Source organism: Odocoileus virginianus, unplaced genomic scaffold (assembly GCF_023699985.2).
Source record: "Odocoileus virginianus isolate 20LAN1187 ecotype Illinois unplaced genomic scaffold, Ovbor_1.2 Unplaced_Contig_12, whole genome shotgun sequence".
NCBI classification, from domain to species: domain Eukaryota; kingdom Metazoa; phylum Chordata; class Mammalia; order Artiodactyla; family Cervidae; genus Odocoileus; species Odocoileus virginianus.
In genome coordinates, this window is record NW_027224329.1 from 690,622 (window position 1) to 703,677 (window position 13,056).

General features: G+C 37.4%; 1 long non-coding RNA gene and 1 pseudogene across 2 annotated transcripts in view; both read left to right on the plus strand.

Annotated features, from left to right (window-relative positions):
• The window catches only part of LOC139033972 (uncharacterized), a 623,512-nt gene that overhangs the window by 145,229 nt on the left and 465,227 nt on the right, over positions 1–13,056 (plus strand). The window lies entirely within an intron of this gene.
• On the plus strand, positions 442–1,900 carry LOC110124649 (mRNA export factor-like; annotated as a pseudogene).

Below are 13,056 nucleotides of genomic sequence, written 5' to 3' on the forward strand. Positions count from 1 at the left end.
TTGAATTTAACTTTGCAGGCAACAGGAAGCCTAAAGGCAAGGCAGTGAAGGTAATGATTATATTTGTGCTTTATTTAGAATGATTAATGATATTGTGATATGAAAAGTAGTTTGGAATGGAGAAAGACTTGGTATAGGGGGACTTGTTAGGAGAAGGTCCAGGTAAGAGATGAGGGTGGCTTCCGATTAGGGATGTGACATAGGGATGGAGAGGAATGGTGTGTTCAGTGATGTTTAGGAGTTATAATTCATGAAACACTGGTGTTGATTAGATGTAGAAGGTGAGGCAGAAGGAGAAGTACGCTGTTCACTGGTATATTCGCCCCCAAGTCCCATGGTTTAAAATCTTGCTTTTAGAAATTTGGAGGGTAGTTTCTTTGGCCGGCCTGCTGCCTTGCCTCCATCTCCTTTGTGCCCAAGTGGAGTCATAGGCTCCTGAGCTCCTCCTGCTCCCCGTTGCTGGCTTCCCTCTGTGGCATGAGTCTGTTTGGAACAAGCTCAGGTTTTGGATCTGGCAGGACCAGCACGTTTGGCAACATAACCACAGATAAATCACAACCCTATGAAGGATATGAGCGGCTTCCCTGATGGCTCAGCTGGTAAAGAATCTGCCTGCAATGCGGGAGACCTGGGTTTGATACCTGGGTTGGAAAGATCCCCTGAGAAGGGAACAGTTAACCCACTCCAGTATTCTGGCCTGGAGAATTCCATGGACTGTATAGTCCACGAGGTCACAAAGGGTCAGACGTGACTGAGAGTTTCAACTTTCACTTTCACTTTATGAAGGATATTGAAGTAACATCCTCTCCTGATGATAGGATTGGTTGTCTGTCTTTTAGCCTACCAACCTTGCTGGGGAACTTTCTTCCGTAGGATCGTGGCCTAATGATGTTGATGTTTGCTGCTAGGAAGCTCAATGGAGAAGGAAATGGCAACCCACTCCAGTATTCTTGCCTAGAGAATCCCGTGGACAGAGGAGCCTGGTGGGCTGCTGTCCATGGGGTCACACAGAGTCGGACACGACTGAAGTGACTTAGCATGCATGCATGCATTGGAGAAGGAAATGGCAACCCACTCCAGTATTCTTGCCTAGAGAATCCCAGGGACAGAGGAGCCTGGTGGGCTGCCGTCTATGGGGTCGCACAGAGTCGGACACGACTGAAGCGACTTAGCAGCAGCAGCAGCAGGAAGCTGAAGATAGTGGACAGACTATTGCAATAGCCCAGCAGATACACACCTGGCCTGTGCTAGATGACTGCTGGAGTGATGATGGGAGCAAAGTGTTTACAGCATCATGTGGTACAACAGCCAAAACATGGGACCTCAATAGTAAGCAGGCAATAGACACATTGTGCAACGTGATAGTCCTATTAAAACCATACATTGGATCACAACATCAAACCACAGCTGTGTGATGACCTGGAACTAGGATAAGACTTTGAAGTTTTGGGATACACAATCATCAACTCCTATGACGATTTTACAACTTCCTGAAAGGTGTCACTCTGCTGACATGATAATCCTACAGCTGGGTGGCAGCTGCAGAGAGGGAACTGATTATCTATCAGAGAATCAACCTTCTGAACTCAGGAGGATAGCATCTCCACTGAAGCATCAGCATCAATGTGTGGCTGTTTTTTAAAGACACACAGAATAAGCCGAACAGGTTTGCCCTGGGAAGCATTGAGGGGAGAGTTGCTATTCACTACATCAACCCCCCAATTCCTGCCAAAGATAACTTCACTTTTAAGTATCATTAATCTAACGGAACCAACATTCAGCTCCTCAAGATATCTATGTGGTAAATGGAATTGTGTTCTATCCTGTTCAAGGCACCCTTGCAACTATGGGATCTGATAGTAGATGCAGCTTTTGGGACAAAGATGCCAGAACAAACTAGAATTTTGGAGCAGTCCAGAACAAACTAGAATTTTGGAGCAGTAAGATCAGCCAATATTGGCTTAACAGCTTCAATCACAGTGGAAATGTATTTGTGTACACTTCCAGCTTACTACTAGGGGCTTCACTAGTCACTCAGATGGTACAGGATCAGCCCACAGTGAGGGAGGCCCAGGTTTGATCCCTGAGTTGGGAAGATCTCTGGAGAAGGGAATGGCTGCCCACTCCAGTATTCTTGCCTGGAGAGTTCCATGGACAGAGGAGCCTAGCAGGACACAGTCCAAGGGGCCCCAAAGAGCCACACATGGATGGAGCAACTAATAATTTAACTTTCTAGCTACTACTAGTCAAAGGTATGTGGAGTATCAGGAATCCTTTATCTTCAATGTCATCATCCCTGCATACTGTAAGTGTTCAATAGCTATTCATAAATTTGATGATATTATTTAGTTTGGAAATATGCAAGTGTAACCATTACTCTGTTTTGATTAATGTCAAGTCATTCTGCCATTAAAAATTTATACCCAGTTTAAAACAATTTTTTTTAATTCATTTTGGCATGTCCCTTGAGTTATCCATATGTCTGTGAAACACAAATGACACCTGGCAATGGGATGGGTGCCTCCTTTTGCAGATGAACATGAGGTGTGGTCTGTTCAAATTCTCTTTCCCCTGAGAGACCAAAAGTGAATGCATCCCACGTTGTATTCCCTTTCTGACCAGTTTATCCTTTACCAACTCAAACCCGAACTGATTTAAATGCATCGTGTTTGAGAGGGATTGATGAATTTCCTGTCACCATCACAGATGCCTAAAGCCAGCCTAAAGCAGAATACATTATCAAGTAAACAAATATTTACCCAAAGTAGCTGTAGCCAACATTCTGCTGATTCTTACAAATGTAGCAACTGAGGTAAGAGAAATTAGAAATTAGTAAGAATGTTAAATTGTAATCTAAAGGGAATCCTGGTAATTTAACATTGTTATTTAACATACTTGGCCACATAGAGAAAATTTCACTGTATCCAGTATGGGAGATGGAGTAAAGTGCATAATGACCTTCAAAATTTTCTCAGTTAACCAGAACATTCAAACACCATTATTGTTCACTGTCATTTCATCTGTAGTTCTAAGCACATCTTGTGTAAAATAAGCATCCAACACTATTTCTTAAATAAACATGTGCATTAGCAATTATGAGAAAATGATATAAAAATATGCAGTTAAGAGTACAGGAAACCAAAACTAAACAAAGCATATCTTGATTCCTTGATAACTCTCTAGGCACTTTGGAATATTTTAAGAGCTTGTTGTTGCTGTTTAGTCGCTAAGTTGTGTCTGACTCTTTGCAGCCCCATGGACTGCAGCACACCAGGCTTCCTGTCCTTCACCATCTCCTGGAGTTTGCTTAAATTCATGTCCACTGAGTCAGTGATGCCATTCAACCATCTCATCCTCCTCTGTCGCCCCCTTTCCTCCTGCCTCAGTCTTTCCCAGCATCAAGGTCTTTTCCAATGAGTCAGCTCTTTGCATCAGGTGACCAAAGTATTGGAGCTTCAGTCCTTCCAATGAATATTCAGGATTGATTTCCTTTAGGATTGACTGGTTTGATCTCCTTGTTGTCCAAGGGACTCAAGAGTCTTCTCCAGGTGAGGGTGGGATGATTTGAGAGGGTAGCATTGAAATGTGTATATTATCATATGTGAAGCAGATCGCTGGTCCAGGTTTGATGCATGAGACAGGGTGCTCAGGGCTGGTGCACTGGGATGACCCTGGGGGATGGGATGGGGAGGGAGGTGGGAGGGGGGTTCTGGATGGGGAACACATGTGCACCCATGGCTGATTCATGTTGATGTTTGGCAAAAACCACTACAATATTGTAAAGTAATTAGCCTCCAATTAAATAAATAAATTAATTTAAAAATAAATAAATTAAAAAAAATTTTTTAAAAAACTCTTCTCCAACACCACAGTTCAAAAGCATCAATTCTTCAGTGCTCAGCTTTTTTTATGGTCCAGCTCTCACATCCATACATGACTACTGGAAAAACCATAGCTTTGACTACTATAAGGACCTTTGTTGGCAAAATGATGTTTCTGCTTTTTAATACACTGTCTCGGTTTGTCATACTTTTTCTTCCAAGGAGTGAGCATCTTAATTTCATGGCTGTACTCAACTTCCACAGTGATTTTGCAGCCTGAAAATAAAGTCTGTCACTATTTCCATTTCTTTTCCCCATATATTTGCCATGAAGTGATGGGACCAGATGCCATGGACTTGGTTTTTTGAATGTTGAGTTTTAAGCCAGCTTTTTCACTCTTCTCTTTCACCATCATCAAGAGGCTCTTTAGTTCCTCTTCACTTTCTGCCATTAGGGTGATATCATCTGCATATCTGAGGCGATATATTTCTCTTGGCAATCTTGATTCCAGCTTGTGCTTCATCCAGCCTGGCATTTCACATGATGTACTCTGCATATAAGTTAAATAAGCAGGGTGACAATATACAGCCTTGATGTACTCCTTTCCCAATTTGGAACCAGTCCATTGTTCCATGTCTGGTTCTAACTGTTGTTTCTTGACCTGTGTATAGGTTTCTCAGGAGGCAGGTAAGGGGTGTGGTATTCCCATCTCTTGAAGAATTTTCCACAGTTTATTGTGATCCACACAGTCAAAGGCTTTGGCATAGTCAATGAAGCAGAAATAGATTTTTTCTGGAATTCTCTTGCTTTTTCTATGATCCAATGGATGTTGGCAATTTGATCTCCAGTTCTGCCATTTTTTCTAAATCCAGCCTATATATCTATCTGGAAGTCCCAGATATACAGATACACACGCAGTTCACTTACTGTTGAAGTCTAGCTTGGAAAATTTAAGTCTAGCTTGAAGAATTTTGAGCATAACCTTGCTAGCATGTGAAATGAGCACAATTATATGGTAGTTTGAACATTCTTTGGCATTGCCCTTCTTTGAGATTGGAATGAAAACTGACCTTTTCCAGTCCTGTGGCCACTGCTGAGTTTTCCAAATTTGTTGGCATATTTTTAAATTAATTTATTTATTTTAATTGGAGGCTAATTACTTTCCAATATTGTAGTGGTTTTTGCCATACATTGACATGAATCAGCCATGCATCATGTACACATGGGTGTACATGTGTTCCCCATCCTGAACCCCCCTTCCTCATCCTGCCCCATCCCATCCCTCAGGGTCATCCCAGTACACTGGCCCTAGCAACATCACCTTTCAGGATTTTAAAAAGCTCAGCTGAAATTCCATCACCTCCAGTAGCTTTATTTGTAGTGATGCTTCCTAAGGCTCACTTGACTGTACACTCCAGGATGTCTGTCTGGCTCTAGGTGAGTGATCGCACCTTCATGGTTACTTGGATCTTTAAGACCTTTTTTGTGTAGTTCTTCTGTGTATTCTTGCCACCTCTTATTAATATCTTCTGCTTCTTTTAAGCCCATACTGTTTCTTTCCTTTATTGTGTCCATCTTTGCATGAAATGTTCTCATGGTATCTCCAGTTTTCTTGAAGAAATCTGTAGTCTTTCCCATTCTATTTGTTTTCCTCTATTTCTTTTCACTGTTCACTTAAGAAGGCTTTCTTATCTCTCCTTGCTATTCTCTGGAACTCTGCATTCAGTTAGGTATATCTTTCCCTTTCTCCTTTGCTTTTTGCTTCTCTTCTTTTCTCAGCTATTTGTAAGGCCTCTTCAGACAACCATTTTGCCTTCTTGCATTTCTTTTTCTTTCAAATTGTTTTGGTTTAAGAGCTTATTGTCATCTTAGTTAACATGGATGATTATTGACCAGTATTTTGGTTAAAAATGAAAATATATAACTAATTCTATCCTTGGCACAGGACAGCCCCTGGAGAATAATTTTTTTTTTTAATACCTTTCATCACTTGTTTGGTTGTTATTTGTGTTTCATTGTTGTCAAGGTGCTAAAATTACATTTATTTGATTTTCCTAATAGTTTGGCTTCAATAAAAGTGAGCATTTCTTTATCTTTTGAGTATTAACACATACTCAATCCCAGGGTTAAATAGTGTTTTATTAAGTAATAAGTATTTCCAGCGCATGGACTACTGTAATCCTTAATTGCAGTATTGTAACTCAATTAATTGAACATTTATTTTTTGAAAGTGACATTCTAGCAGATGGAATAATAATATCATTATTAGGATTAGTTTTTTCATTGAAGTATAGTTGATTTACAATGCTATATTAGCTTTAGGTGTATGACAGTGATTCAAAATTGTATAGCTTATAATCACTTTAATGTTATTATAAAGTATTGGCTATATTCCCTGTGCTATTAAATATATTCTTGAAGCTTTTTTACCTCATACATTATAGTTTGTTCCACATAATCCCTTATCCCTGTCTTGTCATTGCCCCCTTTCTTCTCCCTACTGGTAACCACAATTTTTTTCTCTGAGTCTGTTTTTGTTTTTTTAATTCATTTATTTATTTTTTAGATTTGACATTTAAATGATTGTTGGTTGTTTAGTTGCTAAGTCATATCTGACTCTTTTGCAAGTCCATGGACTGTAGCCCGTTATGCTCCTCTGTCCACGGGATTTCCTAGGTAAGAATACTGGAGTGGGTTGCCATTTCCTTCTCCAGGGGATCTTCCCAACCCAGGGGTCAAACCCATGTCTCCTGCATTGCAGGTGGATTCTTTACCACTGAGCTACCAGGGAATCCCCCATTTAAGTGGTAACATTGAGTACTGTTGTTTCTCTATCTGACTTATTTCACTAAGTGTAATACCTTCTAGGTCCATCCATGTTGCTGCAAATGGCAAAATTTCATTCTTTTTATGACTGAGTAGTATTCCCCTTTGTGTGTGTGTGTACACATACATACATATACACATCTCCATTATCAATTTATCTGTTGTGATGAACTCTTAGATTTCTTCTGTATCTTGTATACTGTAAATAATGCTGCACTGAAAATTGGAGTACATCTATCTTTTCAACTTAGTGTATATTTTCTTTTAGCATATGCCCAGGAGTTGAATTGCTGAATCATATTGTAGTCCTATTTTTAGTTTTTTGAGGAACCTCATACTGTTTTCCATACTGGCTGCACCAATTTACATTCCAACTAGCAGTGTACTCGGCTTCCCTTTTCTCTACATCCTCACCAAAATTTATCTGTAGACTTTTTGATGATAGCCATTTTGACAGGTGTGAGGTGATATCTCATTGTGGTTTTGATTTGCATTTCTCTGATGATTAGCAATATTGAGTATTTTTATGTGCCTGTTGGCCATTTGTATAGCTTCTTTTGAAAAATGTCTATTATGGTCCTCTGCCTGTTTTTTTGATTGGGTTATTTCTTTTCCTGATATTGAGTTTTATGAGCTGTTATATATTTTGGATATTAACACTTTACCAGTCATATCATTTGAAAAATACTTTTTCCCACCCAATAAGTTTTCTTTTATTTTTGCCAGTGGTGTTCTTTGTTGTGCAAAAGCTTTTAAGTTTACTTAGGTTTCACTTGCTTATTTTTGCTTTTGTTTCATTTCCTTTGAGACTGATTCAAAAAATATTGCTGTGATTTATGCCAAAGATTGTCTTGCCTATGTTTTCTTCAAGGATTTTTATGATTTCTGATCTTACATTTAGGTCTTTATCCTGAGGTAATTGTTCTATATGGTGTTGAAGAATGTTCTAATTTCATTTTTTTTTACATGTTGTTGTCTGATTTTTCCCAGAAGCACTTATTCAAGGGATTGTCTTTTCTCCATTATATATTCGTGCCTCCGCCTCCTTTGTTGTAGATTAATTGATCATAAGTGCATGGATTTATTTGTGGGCTCTATTCTATTCCATTATTCTATGTGTCTGTTTTTGTGCCAGTAACATACTATGTTGATTACTGTAGCTTTCTAATAAAGTCTGGAATTAGGAAACATAAATCTTCAGTTTTGTTCTTTTTTTCTCAAGATTGCTTTGGCTGATTTGGGTCTTTTGTGATTCCATATAAATTTTAGGATTGGAAATATGTCATGGGTATTTTGATAGGCATTATGTTAAATTTGTTGATTGCTTTTGTAGTGTGGAAATTTTAACAGTATTGATTTTTTCAGTCTGTGAACATGGAGCCTTCCATTTATTTGTATTGTCTTTACTTTCCTTTGTTTTTTGAGTATAGGTCTTTTATTTCCTTGGTTAAGTTTATTCCCAGTTATTCTTTTTGATGCAGTCATAACTGGGGTTATCTTTTTGAATTCTTTTTCTGATAGTTCATTATTAGCATATAAAGAAATAGCAGATTTCTTTATATTGATTGATCTTGTATCCTACAAGTTTACTGAATTCATTTATTCACTTTTTTTTGGTGTGGAGACTTTAGGATTTTCTATATATAGTATCATATCATCTACAGTGATAGTTTTACTTCTTCCCTTCCAATCTGGATGCCTTTTATTTCTTTTCTTGTCTGATTACTGTGTTTATGCCTTCTAATACTATGTTAAATAGAAGAGGTGAGAGTGGGATCCTTCCTTGTGTCTGAATTTAGACAGAATGTCTTAATCTTTCCACTGTTCTACATGATGTTAAATATGGATTTGTTATATATGACCTTTATTACATTGAGATACCTATATTTTGCTGAGAGTTTTTTTTTATCATAAATGGATGTTTAATTTTGCCAGATTCTGTTTGTACATCTATTTAGGTGATTGTATGCTTTTTATTAATTTTTCAAAATTGTATTTATTTATTTTTTGTTATGCTGGACCTTTGTTGCTGCATGGGCTTTTCTCAAGTTATGGCGGGCAGGGGCTACTCTCTCTAGCTGTGTTGAGTTGGGGTGCACAGGCTTCTCATTGTGGTGACTTCTTTTGTTGTGAAGCATCGGCTCTAGGACACATGGACTTCAGTAGATGCAGCATATGAGCTGTGGAGCACAGGCTCAGTAGTTGTGGTGCACGGGCTTAGTTGCTCTGTGGCATGTGGGATCTTCCTGGATCAGGGATTGAACCCATGTCTCCTGCATTGGCAGGCAGATTCTTTACCACTGAACCATCTTTGAAACACTTATCCTTTATTTTTGCTTTATTCAGTAATTTCTCCATGCCAAAATCAACAATACTAAAATGGTACACATTTATATATATTTACTTTGAAAGAAAAAACACTTAAATAGTCATATATCTATTCAATTATAAAGGTTATATAAGTCATAGAGTCGTTATTGTAGAATAGTCACGGATTTTATTTTTACTGCTTTAACAAGTATAGCTCAAAAATTAAGGCTGAATAATATCTTTTAAACAAATAGTACCTTTGGTAATCGCTTCTATATTAGTCAGAGACAGAATCTAATTCAATATTTCAGGAGAGTACTTGGTGCAAAATATTTAGGGTTAAGGGAACTAGTGAGACATGTGGAGGTTCCCAGGAAATAACCACAATAGGAGTCTATCACCATCCTTAGCCTTGAATGGGCAGGGAGGGAGAATAATGTTACTGTAATTTATAGAGGGTATAGAGCCATGGAAGATGGGGTAAAATATAAGAACTTTGATCACAGAGGAACCACAAAATGGCAGTTCATGGAGTGTAGGGGAGAGAGCATAAACATAGGGACCTTTCTTCTCTGACTTCTCTTCTATCCTTCCCTCTCTTCCACCCTCCACCCTCAGTCTCCTCCTGATAGTAACTAGAGGTAAGAAATACATAGAAGCCAGCCAAGAAGAGAACTCCTGTAATGCTGTTAGTGGATATTATTAATAGTCTTCCAAGAGCACAGAGCAGGTCAGAAAAGGGTAGAGAATAGATCTGGGGAGGAATGGATAGGGACAAACAGAGAATAAGTATCACAGCTTCAGAAGATGAAGCATCTTTTCTTCTTGAACACATCTTGACTTCAAACAGATTTTTAAAAGAAAAGTATGCCAACTTTGTTTTTAATGCACTACTCAGATATCTTGGGATCTTTTTGAAGTCTTGAAACTTTGAAACTAAGAATGACCAGTTTGAAATATACAATGTGAAAACAACAACAATACTGCCAAGTGGGGGAAACTTTAAAGTAGCACTTTTCATGGTAGACAAATCTACTTTGTTTAGAAATCAGGCCATGCTTAAAGTATCTGGAGAATATTTGGTGTTTTAGTATTCTTTCCTGTTTTTCTGAAATATGAAAGTTCTCTCAATTTATCATTCATTTTGAAAAATAGAAATATTCTTATTATAAGGAAGATAGTGCAAGTGTACTGGTAGACTGGCACTGATGTTAAACATCTATATTGAGAGAAAAGTCTGGTGTAGAAGGGTTGGTGCCAAATTGCAGGATACATGCCCCTGGAGACAGGGTATTTACCTTAATCACTAATACTAATAATTATCACTTATCAAGTGCTTAATATGCACTAGGCTCTCTCTATTATCTTATTTAATTCTACTAACAATTTTGTGACGTAGATATTCATCTTGCAGATAAGGAAACTAAGATTAAGAGAGGGAGGGGATATATGTATACATATGGCTGATTCATGTGGTTGACATGGCAGAAACTAACACAACATTGTAAAGCAATTATACTCTAATTAATAAAATTTTAAAAAGGAGATGCAATGACTTGCCCAAAGTCAATATTCTCTGTTCAGGAATATGAGTCTAGTTTTGCCAGATTTCATGAGTTTTCAAAAGCAATATAGAATCTAATTTGTGTGAAAATTGTCTGTGTTTAAATGTACATTAAATTTTTTCTTGCTTTCTGGTATTTAGCAAAAGCAAACCTGTAAGTCTTAGTTGATAGGCCGTTATGTCTAAACTGTCTTCCATTCAGATGCTAAAACTATATGGTCACCGGAACCTTTATAAATTCCATCCAAAGATACGAGTAATATGAAGAGTTCTGGTTCTTTGGGATGGAAATATTTGGGGCAGGGGAGCCTTTTGCTGCCCATCAAATCATAGGGAGGAAACATATTACTTGTAGTTTCTAGACATTTAGGAGAGAGGGGGTTCTTTCAAGGGAGAAGTCCCTGGAAATATTTTTGTTCTTCCTATAACTATGCTTTCCGAATACCCTAGAGTGGTAAAACCCTCTATTCTATTCAGGACAATATAACAATACATACCCCTGTGTTTCATTACAGCCTAACAATTTACCTAGTTCAGTTAATTCACTACATAACCACGTTATTATATGAACAAAAGCAAAAGGGAGGTCCTTTTTCAACTCATGTTAATTCCTTTTTTTCCATTTTCCCCACTGATGCTGTAATCACTGGAAGTAGTTTTCATACACATTAAAGTAGCTCAAGATCCCTAGTATTGGGAATCATAGTAATAGTTGGTAATTTCTTCCTCTGTAATTTATTCTTTTCATTAGGTTTTCTGTAAGTGCAGAGTGTAGAACCATAATCTATAGCCCTGGTGGGGAACTTGCATTGAGAATGATAAATGTATATGGGAGAGGGTACACATGCAACTGTGAGCACAAAACCATTACAATCCATTGCAATGGGTGTGAGACATAAGAAACAGAAGGCTTGGTTTGGACAGCTAGGTAAAGTGAGTCTGAAATTATAGCAATACATTAGTCATTTTAGAAGAAAGGTAGCTATATATTCTTTGGTTGTTCATACAGGCCATTTTTTCCTACCCTCTCTGCTATTACTAAGAGAACACTAAACATAAAAAGAAAAATATCAAATTTTAACTCCAACTCCAATGTGTAATTCTACATACTATTATATTGAATGAAGAAATTCTTCTGTTTCACCTGTGAAAAATGCTGCTGTGTTTCATATTATAAAATAAAACTTAAAGATTTCACGCTTATTTATGAAACCACATAATTCTGGGAAGTTTGAAGATCAATAAAAGCCCAATTAACTGAAAACAATGTGGAAGAATTGTGGAAGAATCAAAGATAAAAGATATGTAAGCAGATTCATTATAGTAACCAAATTGTTAGATATTAACAAGATGCATCTGAAAGGATAGAACTACTAATTCTATCATGGAAAACTGGGTAGGATTCTTTTTTCCATTTATTTTTATTAGTTGGAGGCTAATTACTTGGGTAGGATTTTAAGAGAGGAGTCAGTATTTAACCTAAGGTTGAAAGGAAGAATCAGACTTTGCCAGGTCACAAAGGAACAAGGACATTTAGGAAGATATAATTATCTATGATTACATGTGAAAATGCACATGACCTATGCTATATTAGGGCTTATTTTGATGTTTCTCCTCAGTGTAAAATCATCTCAGTGTAAAACTTAGAGTTCTATGCTAACAAATTTAGCCCAACAGCATACTGTACCCAAGTGCCGATATAATAATCTGTTTTCTTGGCATTTTGCATAAATATGTGATGTTTAATTTTATTCTAGTTTACTGTGTGCATCATTTTTTAAAAGATTTTATTGAAGTGTAGTTGATTTACAATGTTGTGTTAGTTTCAGGTGTACAGCAAAGTGATTTCATTAGGTATATACATATATACTTCGTTTGCATGAGACAAGTGCTCGGGCCTGGTGCACTGGGAAGACCCAGAGGGATCGGGTGGAGAGGGAGGTGGGAGGGGGGACCGGGATGGGGAATACATGTAAATCCATGGCTGATTCATTTCAATGTATGACAAAAACCACTGCAGTGATGTAAAGTAATTAGCCTCCAACTAATAAAAATAAATGGAAAAAAAAATTAAAAAAAAAAAAGATTCTATTCCCATATAGTTCATTATAGAGCATTGAGTAGAGTTCCCTGTGCTATACAGTTGCTTTCTATTAGTTATCCATTATGTATATAATAGTGTATATATGTCAATATCAGTCTCCCAATTTATCCTCCCTTCTTTCTCCCTCAGTAACCATGCTTGTTTTCTACATATGTGACTATATTTCTGTTTTGTAAATAAGTTCATTTGTATCATGTTTTAGATTCTACATATAAGTGATGTCATATGGTATTTGTCTTTCTCTGTCTGATTTACTTCATTCAGTATGACAGTCTCTAGGTCTGTCCATGTTGCTGCATATGGCATTCTCTTTTGTGGCTGAATAATATTCCACTGTATATATATGTGCATGTGTGTGTGTGTGTATGTGTACCACATCTTCTTTATCCATTCCTCAATTGATGGACATTTAGGTTGCTTCCATGTCTTGG